The sequence below is a fragment of the Eptatretus burgeri genome, unplaced genomic scaffold (genome assembly GCF_056783735.1).
Source record: "Eptatretus burgeri isolate ZD-2024b unplaced genomic scaffold, Ebu_testis_v1 Ebu_testis_scaffold_62, whole genome shotgun sequence".
Taxonomy (NCBI): domain Eukaryota; kingdom Metazoa; phylum Chordata; class Myxini; order Myxiniformes; family Myxinidae; genus Eptatretus; species Eptatretus burgeri.
Window position 1 is genome coordinate 1 of NW_028222012.1, and position 5,000 is coordinate 5,000.

At 42.9% G+C, this 5,000-nt stretch overlaps 1 long non-coding RNA gene across 1 annotated transcript in view; it reads right to left on the reverse strand.

The window, feature by feature from the left end:
• Positions 1–379: 379 nt before the first annotated feature.
• The window catches only part of LOC147007643 (uncharacterized), a 6,333-nt gene continuing 1,712 nt past the window's right edge, over positions 380–5,000 (reverse strand). The window contains exon 2 of the long non-coding RNA XR_015054045.1: positions 380–646. This is a non-coding gene — a long non-coding RNA (uncharacterized LOC147007643). The remainder of the gene's footprint in view (positions 647–5,000) is intronic.

The following is a 5,000-nucleotide window of genomic DNA, read 5'->3' on the forward strand; positions in this document are numbered from 1 at the left end:
ATCCTTCTGAGGTCGTCGAAATGAGTGCCAGTGTACTGGTCCCGGTGATTGCCCCGGTTAGAATAGGTGTACCATATCCCTGTGTGTCGTAAGAGGTGACCAGGGTTGGCGTCAGGAAGGGCATCCGGCCATAAAACATTGCCTCACAAAAAACCAAACCTCTGCACAGCAGGGAAAAACGGATAAAAAAGGGGGTTTATTTTTAGGGAAAAAAAAGGGAATCGCTGAAAATCCCCCATTCATTTACATGGGGAAAAGTGAGCCAGAACCAGTATATCCACTCTACTGCTGCCTTATGTTTTATAAAATACATTGGAGCTTATGTTATAAATTGGTTACCATTTCTATATTTTAGTCATATAAACTGAACAAAAGGCAGTGCAAGTCAAAAATGACTTTATTTTTCAAATTTTGAGAGAACCAGTAACATGAATTAAAGCACTTCAATAATAAACGAATTGAAAATCCACAGTTTGAATCTTGACACCTCGTATTGCAGTCGTTCACAGTTCATATCAAAGGTGCCAAATGTCACAACACTCTGAGTCTCAGGCGAATTGTCATTTGAAGATTTCCGCTTGTGCAGGTTTTCTGTCTTGCTCCACAACTTGTAACACATTTTGATAATGTTCTTCAGTTTTGGCTGCTGCAAGAAAATCCGAACTCAGTTTTACTCCACGCTCAGCACAATCATTTACCACATTCATGGCATCAACATTAACAACAGAAGCTTGGAATGCAGCAGAGTTTGACCAGCTTCCAACATCCTCTGCAAGAAACTCATGGTCTATCTCGAGAATTTGAAGAGTGAACCAAGAATCTTGGCTGATTAAATCAGCAAGCGTAGTGGACCGATTGATGCCTGGAGGGAACTTGGGCTTCCCAAACCCAGTGCCAAAACGGTCACATGGCATGTGTATAACCTCTGGAGGTTTAACAGTCAACAGTCTATCAGGTAGTGCCCGTTTCTCCTCTTGCGGTACTTTGTTACTGAAGAGTGCGAGAAGTACCATCTGTGCAGTGAGGTACCAGAGATGGCGTTGAAAAACTCTGACTGCAATTATGGAAACCTCGGGATTCACAGCTTCATACATTAGCAGAGTGTGATGCAGCTTCAAGTGTGCTAAACCAAATATCATCAATTGCCGATATGTATGGGAAAGCACCAACTGTAAAACCACATGTATTTATTTGAAATTCACAAAAACTTGAAAAAAAAAATTTGGCAGCGATGATTGTGCACATATTTAAACTCCAAAAAAGCTGCCGTATGTTGTTTTCAACATATTATCTGAACAAAAAGGACTCACGAGAACATAGCACGAATATGTACAATAAACACTGAAGGTGGACAAAAAAAATGTTACATTCATGAATGGATCCTATTTGAATCGCTGCCGTATGCACATAGTAGAGGACATAGTCCTTCAACTTCGGGCTTCCGGTGTACCCACTAAACAACTTCTGATTTCATTTAAATTTCACAAAGATTATTATTTTCGCCAATGGAACATTTTAAGACGAGGTAGAAGTTAATTGCTTACTATGAGGGCTCCAGAAGCACCCAAGCGTGTGCTGTTCAGAAAGCATAATATTTCCTATTTCCAAACTGCCCTGCCTCTGAATACAGTGGAGCACACTCCAAACAAAAATCTCAGTCTCTGTCTCTGTCTCTCTTAATCTTGACGTTTTCGACGTGACAAGTGGTATTTGCCAGTGATAAATAAATTAAGAAACCCGAAAGCAATTGCAAAATCCAGCCATCTTGTGTTAATGCGTGGCAGATGGGCTGAAAGGGCCTATTTGTACTTCCTGTGATTGTGACGTAATTAACAATGACTCTTCTCCAGATTCAAATCAAAAGTGTTGATTGAAAATTTCATGACAAAAGCTCAAATGGTGAAAAAGCTTATGGCCTGCACAGACAGACCAAAGGCAGATGAATCATCCACAACCAAAGAACCAAAGGAAAAGATTGACGGGCCCCAACCTCGCCCGTCAAAGTGATGGACAACCACTGCAATTTCCATCTCCATCTCACGAATGAGGAAAAGAAGGAAAAACAAAACACAGAATCAACAACTGAGCAGTCAGTCAAGGCTTAACTTCTGCGCACAATTGTGTGTGTGTATGTTGTGAGTGTGATTGTGTATGAGTGAATGTGAGTGTGTGTTGTGTGTGTGATTGTGTGTGTTTGTATGTGAATGTGAGTGTGTGTGTGTGTGTGTGTGTGTGTGTGTGTGTGTGTGTGTGTGTGTGTGTTTGTGCGCAATGGGTGACGTTCTTGTCCGTGAACCCCAAACACAGAATCAAAAACTGAGCAGTCAGTCAAGGCTTAACTTCTGCGCACAATTGTGTGTGTGTATGTTGTGAGTCTGATTGTGTGTGAGTGAATGTGAGTGTGTGTGTGTGTGTTTGTGTGTGTTTGTGTGTGAATGTGTGTGTGTTGTGAGTGACTGTGATTGTGTGTGTGTTGTGTGTGAGTGTGATTGTGTGTGTGTGTGTGCATGTGAGTGTGTGCGAGAGTACGTGTGTGTGTGAGTGTTGTGTGTGTGTGTGTGTGTGCGTGTGTGTGTGTTTGTGTGTTTGTGCGCAATGGGGGACGTTCTTGTCCGTGAACCCCAAACACAGAATCAAAAACTGAGCAGTCAGTCAAGGCTTAACTTCTGCGCACAATTGTGTGTGTATGTTGTGAGTGTGATTGTGTGTGAGTGAATGTGAGTGTGTGATTGTGTGTGTGTTGTGTGTGAATGTGAGTGTGTGTGTGATTGTGTGTGTGTTGTGTGTGAATGTGAGTGTGTGTGTGTGTGTGTTGTGTGTGAGTGAGTGTGAATGTGTGTGTGTGTGTTGTTTGTGACTGTGATTGTGTGCATGAGTGTTGTTGTGTGTGTGATTGTGTGTGTGTGTGTGTGTGAATGTGCGTGTGTGCGAGAGTATGTGTGTGAGTGTTGTGTGTGTGTGTGTTGCATGGAGTGTGATTGTGTGTGTGTGTGTGTGTGTGTTCATGTCCAAGTGTGAGTGTGTGTGCTATTCAGAAAACATAACATTTCCTCTTTCCAAACTGCCCTGCCTCTGAGTATAGTGGAGCACACTCCCACAAAAATTTCTCTCACTCTCACTGACTGTCTCTGTCTCTGTCTCTGTCTCTGTCTCTGTCTCTGTCTCTGTCTCTGTCTCTGTCTCTGTCTCGGTATCTGTCTCGGTCTCTCACTCTGTTTCTCACCCCTCTTCGTCTTGACGTTTTCGACGTGACAAGTGGTATTTGCCAGTGATAAATCAAGAAAGAAATCCGGAAGCGATTGCAAAATCCAGCCATCTTGTGTTAATGCGAGCAGATGGGCTGAAAGGGCCGATTTGTACTTCCTGTGATTGTGATGTAATTAACAATGACTCTTCTCCATATTCAAATAATAAATGTTGATTCAAAAATTTCATGACAAAAGCTCACATGGTGAAAAAGGTTATGGCCTGCACAGACAGACCAAAGGCAGATGAATTATCCACAACCAAAGAACCAAAGGAAAAGATTGACGGGCCCCAACCTCGCCCGTCAAAGTGATGGACAACCATTGTAATTTCCATCTCCATCTCACGAATGAGGAAAAGAAGGAAAAACAAAACACAGAATCAACAACTGAGCAGTCAGTCAAGGCTTAACTTCTGCGCACAATTGTGTGTGTGTATGTTGTAAGTGTGATCGTGTGTGAGTGAATGTGAGTGTGTGTTTTGTGTGTGTGTGTGTGTGTGTGTGTGTGTGTGTTGTATGTGACTGTGATTGTGTGCGTGAGTGTTGTTGTGTGTGAGTGTGATTGTGTGTGTGTGTGAGTGTTGTGTGTGTGTGTGTGAGTGTTGTGTGTGTGTGTGTGAGTGTGTGTTTGTGCGCAATGGGGGACGTTCTTGTCGGTGAACCCCAAACACAGAATCAAAAACTGAGCAGTCAGTCAAGGCTTAACTTCTGCGCACAATTGTGTGTGTGTGTGTGTGTGTGTATGTTGTGAGTGTGATTGTGTGTGAGTGAATGTGAGTGTTTGTGTTGTGTGTGTGATTGTGTGTGTGTGTTGTGTGTGACTGTGATTGTGTGCGTGAGTGTTGTGTGTGAGTGTGATTGTGTGTGTGTGAGTGTTGTGTGTGTGTGTGTGTGAGTGTGTTTGTGCGCATTGGGGGACGTTCTTGTCTGTGAACCCCAAACACAGAATCAAAAACTGAGCATTCAGTCAAGGCTTAACTTCTGCGCACAATTGTGTGTGTGTGTGTTTTGAGTGTGAGTGTGATTGTGTGTGTGTGAATGTGAGTGTGTGTTGTGTGTGAATGTGAGTGTGTGTGTGTGTGTGTGTTGTGTGTGTGATTGTGTTTGAATGTGTGTGTGTGTGTTGTGTGTGAGTGTGTGTGTGTGTGTGAGTGTGTTGCGTGGTGTGTTATTGTGTGTGTGTGTGTGTGTGTGTGTGTGTGTGTGTGTGTGTGTTTGTGTCCATGTGTGAGTGTGTGTGCTGTTCAGAAAACATAACATTTCCTCTTTTAAAACTGCCCTGCCTCTGAATATAGTGGAGCACACTCCCACAAAAATTTCTCTCACTCTCACTGACTGTCTCTGTCTCTGTCTCTCTCTGTTTCTGTTTCTCACTCTGTTTCTCACCCCTCTTCGTCTTGACGTTTTCGACGTGACAAGTGGTATTTGCCAGTGATAAATCAATAAAGAAATCCGGAAGCGATTGCAAAATCCAGCCATCTTGTGTTCATGCGTGGCAGATGGGCTGAAAGGGCCTATTTGTACTTCCTGTGATTGTGACGAAATTTACAATGACTCTTCTCCATATTCAAATAATAAATGTTGATTCAAAAATTTCATGACAAAAGCTCAAATGGTGGAAAAGGTTATGGCCTTGCACAGACAGACCAAAGGAAGATGAATCATCCACAACCAAAGAACCAAAGGAAAAGATTGACGGGCCCCAACCTCGCCCGTCAAAGTGATGGACAACCACTGCAATTTCCATCTCCAT